The 13,713-nt window shown below is 38.7% G+C and overlaps 1 pseudogene; it reads right to left on the bottom strand.

Moving 5' to 3' along the window:
- LOC112099028 lies at positions 1–2,542 on the bottom strand (annotated as a pseudogene).
- Between the last annotated feature and the right edge of the window lie 11,171 nt (positions 2,543–13,713).

Raw genomic sequence — 13,713 nt, forward strand, 5'->3', positions numbered from 1 at the left:
TTAATCAACCAAATACATTTCTTGGTTTCTAAGCTCCAAAATTGAAATTTCATGAAAAGGTTTCTGCATCAGTGCCTTATTGCGAGCGATAAATTCGTTGGACACGAGTTGCATTGTAGGTCGAGACTTTGGTTGAGAACGCAAGCATGAAAATGCTACTGTTGAAACAAGAATGACATCCTGCCTAATCTTTTGATCCACCGGAGGTGAGAGGCGGGGGTCCAGCAAATCAATTAGCTTAATATTTTTATCCAATGACCAAGAGGACGATGAGAGGATCTCTTCTGGATGCTTTCCCATTAGTACTTCTAGTGCCACCACTCCAAAGCTATAAACATCAGATTTCTCCGTCACAACCATGGTGTAGGCAAGTTCTGTATGAAAACAGAAGCCTTTATTAGTGATGTTTCCTAAATAATAACAAGAGCAATTTGTTTATATCTTCGAGCATCTGCAGCAAGGTATGACAGAGAACCATATGTTTTTAACTGATATTTAAAGTGTATTTTTTTTAAAATTAAAAAAAAAAAGTGAAACTGGTAGGCAAAGTTTAAATTCACTTTTCCAGCTCTTTACCTATTCAAAAATTTGAACCTAAGTAGCTAATTAAATAAAACTGCTTAAAAATTACTTAACAGAGTGTATATAAAAATTAATTAAAAGAATAATTAAAGAAGCAGAAGAAGAATAGCTAAAAGATTACCTGGAGCAATATATCCATAAGTGCCAGCCAATAGAGTTCGATTGGATGAGTCAAAATTTAACAATCTAGCACCGCCAAAGTCAGCAACAAATGCTTCTAATTCTGAGTTGAGTAGAACGTTGTTGCTTGATATGTCGCGGTGAACAATTGGTGGTGTGCAGTATGATGCAAGTATGACAAAGCATGACACATGCCCTTCACAACGTTCACCCTTTTAGCCCAATCCAACCCCACAGCTTCCTCATCTGTGCGCAGAACACAGAACAAGCTTCCCATTTCCATGTACTCATAGATTAAGAACATGCATTTCCTGTGCAAACAAAACCCGTAAAGCTTTACGATATTTCGATGTCGTATTTGGGACAGTAGACGAGCCTTATTCCGAAAACTCTCGAGGGAAGTTAACTCCTCAGTTTCTGAACAGTGAAGCTTCTTCAAAGCAACTACTTTTCCACTGGGCAGTCGTGCTCGGTAAACGCTGCCATAGCCCCCGGTTCCAATGCAGTATTTGATATGGAAATCCTCAGTAGCTTCAATTATGTCTTGAAATGTAATTCTACCATCGTAATTCCAAATTGCAAACTCATCAGCGCACTTGGTAATTTCTCCTGTCTCAGCTGGTTCAACTTTCTTATCCCTTCGTGCACGGATAATCAAGATTCCAAATATCAAGGCAAGTAATGCGACCATGGCAAGAATAATTGGAACCAAGCGAGTGGCAATCTTTTTGTGATGTGGTGGTGGCCCATTTGCCGAAGTACTTGGGATTTCTCCCTCCAAATTGTTGCCTAACACATCTAAGTGTGGCACTTTTCTGACTGATTTAGGGATACTACCGGAAAGGTTATTCATGGAAAGGTCCACGGTATCTATGCTTGGAATTGCTCCAAGCTCAGAAAGTATTTTACCATTAATGAAGTTATGGCTCAGATCAAGATAATATAGTTCTTGAAGTTTTCCGATCTCTGACGGGATGCTTCCCCTTAACAAGTTGTTTCCCAATTCTAATTCCATCAGCTTTGAGCAATTCATGAGTTCTGGAGGAATTGGACCATCAAGTTTGTTGTCGTACAGTTTGACAGCTTCAACACGTTTCAAGTTCCCAATTTCTAATGGGATGGAACCATTGATTTGGTTTGAGTACATATTCAAAGTATTTAGCTGAGTCAAATGACCCACAGACGAAGGGATTGGACCAACAAGTTTGTTTTCGGACAAGTCTAAAATTCTTATCCTGTTTAAATGACCAAGTGTTGAAGGAATAGGTCCAGTTAGATTGTTGTAATGCAGGGACAGAGACGTCAAGTTTACTAAACTAGCTATGGTCGAAGGAATTGGACCTTAAAGTTTGTTGAAGCATAGGTCAAGAACTTGAAGAAAGTTCAAATTCCCGATTTCTAATGGGATGGAACCATTGATTAGGTTTGAGCGCATATTCAAAGTGGTTAGCTGAGTCAAATGACCCAGAGATGAAGGGATTGGACCAACAAGTTTGTTTTGGGACAAGTCTAAGCTTTTCAACCTCTTTAAATGGCCAAATGTTGAAGGAATTGAACCTCTAATTTCATTTCCAGACAAGTCAAGAACTTGAAGAAAGTTCAAATTCCCGATTTCTAATGGGATGGAAACATTAATATGGTTTGAGGCAATAGCCAAAGTAGTTAGCTGGGTTAGATGACCTAGAGTGGAGGGGATATTACCAACAAGGGAGTTAGAAGACAAGTGCAAATTTTCCAATTTGCTTAGACGACCAAGAGTTGGAGGGATATATCCCCAGAGGTAATTATCAGATAGATCCAGGTGGACAAGATTCCTCAATCTCCCCATCTCTAAAAGGATAATTCCTATTGTGCATGTGATTTATGAAAAACGAGATCAATATTCACTATCTTCATTAAAAAAAATATTACATAGAGGGAAAGTCAAGCTCAAGTGCGGACGACTCACACTTCTGTTAGGAAATTAGTGGGTGAAGCAGGACCGCAGCTAAGTTGAAATTGTAAGAAAATAAAGAACAAGCACAATAGAGGGTACCAGAAATTACGTGGTTCGGCTTTTAGCCTACGTCCACGGGCGAAAACAAAAGGAAAATATTTCACTAGTGAAATAAGGATTACAAGTAATGTAATATTTTAACTCACTACCCAAAACCCCAATACATCCAATCTCTCACTCACTAGATACTCAAGAGTTTATTAAACTCTTAATACTCTCAACACTAAAAGAAAGCAATATTTCTCTCTCGATGGAATTGGTACAAGCTCTAAATTGAGAGCTTGTATTTATAGGCAAAACTTTGCCTCAAATGTCAAACAAGTGGCCATAAACTTCAAGCCATACATCTTAAAAATTTCAAACTTTGAATTTTTAGCTTTGAATTTTTCTTTTCTTTTACCAAACATTACGGCATCTAGAATTTCAAAGCCAAGTGCCAACCATTCTTGTTTATTCAAAGCTTCTAGATGCAGCCAATTTTGACATTCTCCCACTTGGAGATTAAATTGAAAAACAATCAATCTCCACACCATCCTTTCTGTTTCGCCATAATCATGTTGCCTACGTTTCTGCTAGGCCACAAGAGGATCTACTCCAGAAAAACTTATCAGTATTTATCGGCTTGGTCAAAACATCTGCTAGGTTCTCCGTCGTATGGATTTTCTGTAAATCCACACTTCCATCTTCCACTACTTCTCGAACGAAGTGATACTGAACTCCTATGTGCTTTGTCCTGGAATGAAAGGCTGGATTCCTTGCAATGTGCAAGGCACTCTGACTGTCACAAAACACAGGAATTTTCTGTTGTTTGTGCCCGAGCTCCTCCAATAATCTTTGTATCCAAATAGCTTCATTGCAAGCTTGTGTAGCTACCATGTATTTTGCTTCTGTTGTAGATAAAGCCACAACGGTCTGCAGTTTAGAAACCCAGCTTACAGCTGCTCTCGCAAGTGTAAACACATAACCAGTAGTGGATTTCCTTTTATCAAGGTCTCCTGCAAAATCTGAATCCACATAGCCCCTGACAGTAAACTCTGATCCTCTATAACATAATGCAACATCTGAGGTTCCTCTGATGTATCTTAGAATCCTCTTCACAGTTATCCAATGCTCTCCACCAGGATTCGCCATGTATCGACTAACTGCTCCCACTGCTTGTGCAATGTCCGATCTTGTACATATCATAGCGAACATTAAACTTCCCACTGCTGATGCATACGGTACTCGAGACATCTCATTCCTCTCCGCTTCGTTGCTAGGACACATACTTGAGGATAATTTGAAATTAACAGGAAGTGCTTTGATACCAAAATGTCAAATAAAGTGGCCATCTAGATGGTATAAAGCAGCCATCTAGATGGTCAGCAATAATTTTGTTCAAAGAAGAAGAAGAATTTTGCAACAAGTTTGAAAGAAAAAGAAGCACACGGCTTTGACAAGAGAAAGAAGAAAAAGAAGAAAATAATAATATATAATTGATGAATAGTGCCAAAGCTTTTTCTATAAATAGAAACGAAGAGAATGAGCAAATTCATTCCATTAAGAGAGAGCAATTTAGCATTTTGAGAGAGAGTTTAGAGAGCTTGAAATTATAAGCTGTTGTTATTAGTGTTCTGAGAGTTTGGGTGTATTGGGGTCTTGGGAAGTGAGCTAAAATACTACAATACTTGTAACTCCTTTTTACTAGTAAAATATTTCCTTCTATTTTCACCCTTGGATGTAGGCTAAAAGTCGAACCACGTAATTTTTTTGGTGTCCTCTTTTGTGCTTTTTCTTTATTTTCTTCCAATTTTACTTTAGCTGCGTGTCTGCTCCACCCACTAATTTCCTAACAGTGGTATCAGAGCTATTGGTTGTATTTTTAGAGTTGGGTACTGTTCACGTAAGGGGTACTATTCACTTATACGATACTGTTCACGTATACGGTACTATTCACAATAGATGGTGGGAGCGATCCAAGAATTTTGCGGTGCAAAGCAAGGAATAGTGGTGTGAGTAAAACAACTGTGTGGTTTTGTACATGTCTAGGAAAGTTCTGTCACAAAGGCGATAAGAGCTTAAGGAGTCTGGGTTTTAAGTGGGACCATTGTGACCCCTCCAGTCTTTCCTGGGAACTTTCCTGGTATGCATTCTCACACATAATCACAACTATTCAAGGTGGTACACTAGCTTGTGTGCGGTATTTATCAATAAAATGGCAGCAAAGTATGAAATTGAGAAGTTTAATGGAAATAATTTTTCGTTGTGGAAAATGAAGATGAAAACTATATTGAGGAAAAATAATTGCTTGGCAGCAATTGGAGAAAGGCCCATGGAGATAACTGATGACAAGTGGAGCGAGATAGATGGTAACACCATTTCTGATCTACACTTGGCACTTGCAGATGGAGTATTATCCAGCGTGGCAGAGAAAAATACAGCGAAGGAAATATGGGATACTCTTACAAAATTGTACGAGGCCAAATCACTACACAACAAAATCTTCTTGAAAAGGAAACTTTATACTCTTCGAATGGCAGAATCTACAATGGCGACCGACCACATCAATACCTTGAAAACTCTATTTTCACAACTCACAACGTTGGGTCATAATATAGAGGAAAATGAACGTGCAGAGCTTCTACTTCAAAGTCTACCAAATTCGTATGATCAACTCATCATCAACCTAATAAACAACAATCTAGTGGACAGTCTAGTTTTCGACGATGTTACAGCCTCTGTATTAAATGAGGAGAGCAGGCAGAAAAATAAAGAAAACAGACAAGTAAGTTTGCAGCAAGCGGAGGCGCTATCGGTGACGAGAGGGAGATCAACAGAACGTGGCCCCAGTGGGAGTCAAAGTCATGGTAGATCAAAATTCAGAAGTAAGAAGAATATTAAATGCTACAACTGTGGCAAGAAATGGCACGCCAAAAAGGAGTGTTGGAGTAACCAGAAGAGAAGAGAAGGTAAAGAACCTGAGTCATCAAATGCTCAGGGGTGTGTAGCAAGTACCTCAGATGATGGTAAAATTCTCTACAACGAAGCAATAACTGTTTCAGAAGGCAGAAAACGACTATCTGATGTCTGGCTTATAGACTCAGGAGCTACCCGGCACATGACCTCGCGGAGAGAATGGTTCCACACATATGTACCTATCTCAGGAGGATCTGTATATATGGGTAATGATCATGCCTTGGAAATCGCCGGTATTGGTACTATCAAAATAAAAATATTTGATGGTACAATTCGCACAATTGGAGAGGTACAACATGTCAACGGCCTGAAGAAAAATCTATTGTCTTTGGGACAAATGGATAGTCATTGGTACAAAACTCATGTGGAGAATGAAATTATGAAAATCGTTAAAGGCGCGCTTGTATTGATGAAGGCAGAAAAGATCGGTGCTAATCTATTCATGCTTAAAGGAGAAACACTACAGGAGGCTGATGCGTGTGTCGCATCAAATGGAGAAGAGTCAACGATGATGTGGCATCTCAAACTTGGTCACATGTCAGAACAAGGTTTGAAGATTCTCTCTGAGCGAAAATTGCTTCCAGGGCTCAAATCGGTAAGTTTACCATTTTGCGAGCATTGTGTTATAAGTAAGTAGCATAGATTAAAATTCAGTAGATCTATTGCTAAAAGTAAATGCATTCTAGACTTTATTCATTCTGATGTTTGGGAATCACCGGATATATCCATGGGAGGTGCAAAGTACATGGTGACTTTCATTGATGATTATTCCAGAAGATGTTGGGTGTATCCAATTAAGAAAAAGTCATATGTATTTCTAGTGTTTAAAGAATACAAAGCGCGGGTGGAACTTGAATCTGGTAAAAAGATCAAGTGTTTGAGGACAGATAATGGTGGAGAGTATACAGACGGTGAGTTTCTTGCTTTCTGTAAGCAAAAAGATATTCAGAGGCAGTTCACGGTGGCATACACTCCTCAATAAAACGGAGTGGCAGAGCGGATGAATAGAACTCTTACAGAAAGGATAAGAGTTATGTTGAGGACTGCTGGTCTACCCAATTCATTCTAGGCGGAAGCAGCCAAAACTGCATGTTATATAGTAAATCGATCGCCATCTACAACTATTGGGCTGAAGACAGCAATGTAGATGTGGACTGGAAAGCCAGCTGATTATTCCTACCTACATGCATTTGGATGTCTTGTGTATGTGATGTACAATGCCCAAGAAAGAACAAAGTTAGATCCAAAATCTAGAATATGTATCTTCTTGGGATATACTGATGGAGTAAAGGGGCATAGTCTGTGGGACCCCACTGCCCACAAGATTGTCATCAGCAGAGATGTTATCTTTATAGAAAATCAACTGCAAAGGAGAGATGAGGATGATAGTAGTGTAAAAGAAAAGTCAGAGACTATATCGGTATATGTGGAAAATAATCCAGAAGATTCAGATTCTTCTGAAGCAGCACCAGAGCACGAAAAATAAGAACTAGTCGAGTCCGAGGCTCCAGAAGTTCATCGGTCAACTCGTGAGAAACGACCACCGGTGTGGCACTCGGAGTATGTCACAGAGATCAATGTTGCATACTGTCTTCTAACAGAGGATGGAGAGCCATCAACTTTCCATGAAGCTTTAGAAAGCTCAGATGTTGCCTTGTAGATGACAGCAATGCAAGAAGAAATTGAAACTCTACACAAGAACAAGACATGGGAACTTGTACCACTACCATACGCAAGAAAAGCCATTGGAAACAAATGGGTTTACAAGATCAAGTGTGATGGCAATGACCAAGTGGAATGGTATCGTGCAAGATTGGTAGTGAAAGAATATGCTCAGAAAGAAGGTATTGACTTCAACGAGATATTTTCTCCGGTGGTTCGACTCACAACAGTCAGAGTAGTCTTGGGGATGTGTGCCACATTTGACCTACATCTAGAGCAGTTAGATGTGAAAACTGCATTTCTTCATGGAGAACTTGAAGAAGAAATATATATGCTCCAACCAAAAGGTTTTGCAGAAATAGGAAAAGAAAACTTGGTTTGCAGGTTGAACAAATCTCTATATGGTTTCAAACAGGCGCCGAGGTATTGGTATAAGAGATTTGATTCCTTCATTATGAGTCTTGGATACAACAGACTCAGTTCAGACCATTGTGCATATTACAAGAGGTTTGAAGATAATGATTTCATCATTTTGCTGTTGTATGTGGATGACATGTTGGTAGCAGGTCCCAACAAAGATCGAGTCCAAGAATTGAAGGCACAGTTGGCTAGGGAGTTTGAAATGAAGGACTTGGGACCAGCAAACAAGATTCTAGGGATGCAAATTCACCGAGACAGAAATAACAAGAAGATTTGGCTTTTGTAGAAGAATTATTTGAAGAAAATCTTGCGGCGCTTCAACATGCAAGATTGTAAGTCAATTTCTACCCACTTCCTGTTAATTTCAAATTATCCTCAAGTATGTATCTTAGCAATGAAGCAGAGAGGAAGGAGATATCTCGAGTACCGTATGCATCAGCAGTGGGAAGTTTGATGTTCGTTATGATATGTACTAGACCGGACATTGCACAAGCAGTGGGAGCAGTCAGTCGATACATGGCGAATCCTAGTGGAGAGCATTGGATAGCTGTGCAGAGGATTTTAAGATACATCAGAGGAACCTCAGATGTTGCATTATGTTATGGAGGATCAGAATTGACTGTCAGGGGCTATGTGGATTCAGATTTTGCAGGAGACCTTGATAAAAGGAAATCCACTACTGGTTATGTGTTTACACTTGCGAGAGCAGCTGTAAGCTGAGTTTCGAAACTGCAGACCGTTGTGGCTTTATCTACAACAGAAGCAGAATACATGGCAGCTACACAAGCTTGCAAGGAAGCTATTTGGATACAAAGGTTATTGGAGGAGCTCGGGCACAAACAAGAGAAAATTTCTGTGTATTGTGACAGTCAGAGTGCCTTGCACATTGCAAAGAATCCAGCCTTTCATTCCAGGATGAAGCACATAGGGGTTCAGTATCACTTCGTTCGAGAAGTAATGGAAAACGGAAGTGTGGAGATTGATTCCATACCAAGGAGAACCTAGCAGATGTTTTGACTGAGCCAATAAATACTGACAAGTTTATCTGGAGTAGATCCTCTTGTGGCCTAGCAGAAACATAGGCAACATGACAATGGCGAAGCAGAAAGGATGGTGTGGAGATTGATTGTTTTTCAATTTAATCTCCAAGTGGGAGAACGTCAAAATTGGCTGCATCTAGAAGCTTTGAATAAACAAGAATGGTTGGCACTTGGCTTTGAAATTATAGATGCCGTAATGTTTGGTAAAAGAAAAGAAAAATTCAAAGTTTGAAATTTTTAAGATGTATGGCTTGAAGTTTATGGCCACTTGTTTGACATTTGAGGCAAAGTTTTGCCTATAAATACTTGTAACTCCTTTTCACTAGTAAAATATTTCGTTCTGTTTTCGCCCGTGGACGTAGGCTAAAAGCCGAACCACGTAATTTTTTTGGTGTCCTCTTTTGTGCTTGTTCTTTATTTTCTTCCAATTTTACTTTAGCTGCGTGTCTGCTCCACCCACCAATTTCCTAACAACTTCTTCAGTGTTGTAAAAACAGATGCCTGCTTTAAGCACCAGCCCGATTTTATACATACATAGATATATATGTTGAAGTTTCGTAGCTTACCCGTAAGGCCGTTGGAGGGCAGTTCAAGAGTTTGGAGCATTGAAAGGGCAGTAATTTCGGATGGAATGCTTCCAGAGATAGAATAATTTGAATGAATTTTGAAACTTCTGAGGTTCGGAAAGCAAAAGAATTTGAAACGACCGAGCTCTCCCCTGATGTTATCATTTTCATACCAGAGTAAGCTGACCCCGATTACGCTTCCCGCTGAATTGCAACTGACGCCAGTCCACTTACAATGATTGGACGTGTAGTTGCCAGACGTCGCCCAATTGTTGTACCACCAGCCTGTAAAAAGTAAAGCTTCCCTTTCTAACAGTATGGGTGACGACAATAATCCAGCAGCAGCTGATGCTATTACAACTATTGTCGTATCACTCATGGCACCAACATTAATTAAAATTATAATGACCACCAATCTAGAAACAGAGGATGCTGATGCCATGTTTACAATGGTTTTCGGTTGATTGGGGTATTTGATTCTCAGCAAAGCGTTTATATAAGAATTAATTGTTTTGCAACCTCCCAGTGTTAATTTCCAATACGCGTTTTCAAATAGTGTGAGTCAAGGTCTTCTCTAGATGGATTCAATCATGGAGATATAACCTTATTGGCTTGCATTTGTGTGGTGTAGATCTATTTGAACACCAATTGCAGAAACATGAGACAACGTGGAAAATATTAGAAATAATTAATAGCATTATTAGTAGTATAAGATATTAAGTATTACCCAAAAATAACACTACAAGAAAAAGTGCCTACCATGACAGGCAAAATCTGTCATAGTAGGGGGTGGATGACGGTTGTTCATACCGTCATTGTAGCCACCGTCAAGAATTGATGACAGAATAATACCAGTCATAATCTGTGATAAATATTTTTAGTCACATAACTGTCATAACTTTATTTAGAGAGGAATATAATAAATTTGAATTTGGCCCCTTTTTTTTTAAATTTGTGCGCCATATTTTGAATTTTTGGCAGGAAAATCAAATTTGGCGCGAAATGCAAATTATAATTAAATGAATTTTTTCAATTAAATCAAAAATTGAAATTATAATTAATAAAAAAGGGGTATTTTTTTTGCACCATGAAATTATTATCATTTTAATAACAATCCTGCAATTGATTTAGTAGAAATTAATATTTCATAAATTAGCTAATTAATTAGATTATTAAAATTAATATTGCAATTAAAAATTAACTGACAAAGAAAATGAAATGGATAACATTGACTAAGATTTCATAATTGTGAGCAAACATAATTTAATCAAATTTGAGAGTGACAAATCCAACATAAATAGAAGAAGAGTATTGTAACAACCTAAGAACTAAATTCCAGCAGCATGTACAACACAAATTAACAATGATCAGTTCAATTCCAGTAGCATAAGGAAGCCAAACAACAGAGTCATTTCTACCAACATGAACAAAGGCAACAACATAGTTCATTTCCAGCAACATTTCCAGCAACACTTCCAGCAACATAAGAGGAGCCAAAAATACTGATCAGACAAGGCCAGCAGTTCCCAAACGTGAAAATCCAACCTAAGAACAACCGAAATGTGTAAAATTGCATCAATATCCAGGAGCTATTTTCCAAACAAAGAAAAAAACTAGCGAACTCCAGCAGTACCCACCATCTTCATCATAATCCAACATAGAAGTATAATAAGCTAGATAACTGCCCAAGTAAAATATATTTCATCAATGAACTCACAATAACAACATAATAAGTAAGGGTTACCTCACATAACAGCAAGTACTCCAGAAAAATGGTTTGCCCACTCAATACGGACTTCGTCTAATTCAGCATCAGAATATGTTGTCTTTCCGTTGAACTATTTATGAAAAATAAATATTTAGTGAAACTTTGAAACGGGACATGTTCTTTTTTATGAAGCAAATTATGATCAAGGAACTCGCATTGTTCATTAGTAAAGAGAAGTCATTAATTAAGTCTTTCATGAATCTCATGACGTAAAATCCACACACGACTGAACTTGCTGGTTGCTGTGGGACCTGTTCACAATCAGCAATTGTACAGTTCATTTTAATAACAATTAAGCATGGTAATATATAATTATAGTTAAGGTAATAGTTCAAACCTTTACGGATCTGACCATCTTATTATAATTCCATTTCTCCTTACCCTCTTGTGCTATAAACATTGTCATAGAGCTGTATACAAAAAAAAAATTGTAACAAAGTATCTGTAAATTATGTAAAAGTAATTTTATATTGACAATGGTAATAAAAAAAATTGAACATACACTTTAATGAGCTCTTTTAAATCATCATCAGGATCTCCCCCATAAGAATCGAGATAATAAACTTCTTTTTTCAACACATCAAAGACGACCAGCACCCAATGATAACTATAATAAAAGAAAGAACAGTAAGGTAGCAATTTCAGTAAATTAAGGCAAGAAAAGAAATTAATATGAGTTGAAAAGTATTAAAGGAGCATACTAGGGATTATAAGGCATAAAGTAGAGATGGCAAAAGTGCGGGTCGGGTCCGGGTTTGGGGCTGCCCGGGACCGACCCGCATGTCACACATAGCTACCCGGATCCGGACCGTGCCCGGATTTTTTCTATGCGGGCCGGGCATATGCCCGGCACTATCCGGGCACGGGTTTTTTCCGGGTTTTCTCTACCCGCATTTCCAAAGCTGCTTGTTAATTGCCCAGTTCTCAACCATTGTTTTCAATTACAAGAACTCGTTGATTAAAAAGAACTGCGAGAAAGATTTAATTTCCATTTATGCAATGATTAGAAGATGCAACATCCACAAATCTAGTGAACAACGTAGATCAAGAGAGGCCTGATGTGGACTTAATTTTTTTTTTCTTTTAAACTGCAAAAGAATGAATAAAACCCAAATTCAACTTTTAACCCCCACCACTTCAGAATTCAAAAGGTTACCTTAAAATTGATATAAAATTATAACCAACAAAGCGACAATTTACAAGAAGCCGACGCGAAAAATGCAAAATTCTAATAAAATTATATTTAACTTAAACCGAAGAATAAATAGTCAAAACAAAACCAATTTAAGTTTTTTTTTCAAAAAAAAAATTATGATACAATATTCTTTGCATCTCTGCAACAACACTGCTGTAGTTCTGCACACTAAACATAATGGATGCAACAACACTGTTGTAGTTCTGCACTGGAAGTCTGGAAATAAAAATGCAGCCATGCTTCAAAACTGCAACGTTGCTTTGCAATAAATGAAAAGAGTTGACCGAGGAAGGTAAGAGGTTCGTGGAGGGAGAGGGGCGGTCAACACTGCATCGGTGCCGGTGGGTGGTGGCTGCTGGTGGAGAGACGAAAAGAGGTGTTGCGTTTGCGAGATTTCAGTGTGTGTTGCATTTGCGATTTAGGGTTCGGTTTGGGAGCAATTGGGCAAAGCAAAATGTATTTTTGCTTTTATATTTTCCTCTCTTTTTTTTACTTAATAAAAAACCGGGCACGGGTCCGGGTTCCGGGTTCTTAATGCTGTGACCGGACCCGTGCCCGGAAGTAGCCGGGCATTGAAAATCAATGCCCGGATCCGCTTTTTCCATGCATCCGGTCTGGGTAAAACCCGGACCGCATACGCCGGGTCCGGGCCGGATCCGGTCCGGGCGGGTTTTTCTGCCATCTCTAGCATAAAGATGAATTGTCCCTTCTTTGCTTTTTTCAATCGATCATAAACTCCACGTGCCCTAAGGTCAAATGATGCAGTAGGATTACGTTCTTCGCCTAGTGAAACCAGACCTGGACGAATGAATCCAAATGGTTTCACTCCTCTTTTCCCAGGGAGAATGGAAGCATACAACATCCTGATAAACAATAGACAAACAATGTTAAAGTCCATTAATTGGGACTCCCATATAAAGTACACATAAAACTAGAATGATTATGAATCACTTACGCAATATAGACTTCGATTACGTTTACTCCTATAGCATCCATTGACAGAACTGCACTACAGTCACGCCTTCCAATATGAGCTCTAATCCCTTCCAAATGGAAAACACCATCATCCAGTAGTTATGGAATCCATTCTTGGTCTGACATCTTAGCTTCACACATTGTGCCAAACAACTGCAGCAACGGAATCTTGTTTCGTTGTACTCCTCCTGCATGCCTTGTGTTCCTCCTTGTTGGCAAAGGCTTCACTGTAACTTTTTTGCCCTCGTCCTTGGTCTGTTTTACAGCATCTGTATGTCCTATCTCTATTATATCATTATGCTGTTCTGCTGATTCAAAGTTCAAATGTTTTTTTGTGCCTTGATGTTTAGGATTGCTATTTTTTTTCCCTGTAACAAATCATCAGGCATCTCCACTGGGATTTCAGTTGGGTTCAATCTTGGACTCTTTCTTGC

Source organism: Citrus clementina, unplaced genomic scaffold, assembly GCF_000493195.1.
Source record: "Citrus clementina cultivar Clemenules unplaced genomic scaffold, Citrus_clementina_v1.0 scaffold_4, whole genome shotgun sequence".
Classification (NCBI taxonomy): Eukaryota; Viridiplantae; Streptophyta; class Magnoliopsida; order Sapindales; family Rutaceae; genus Citrus; species Citrus x clementina.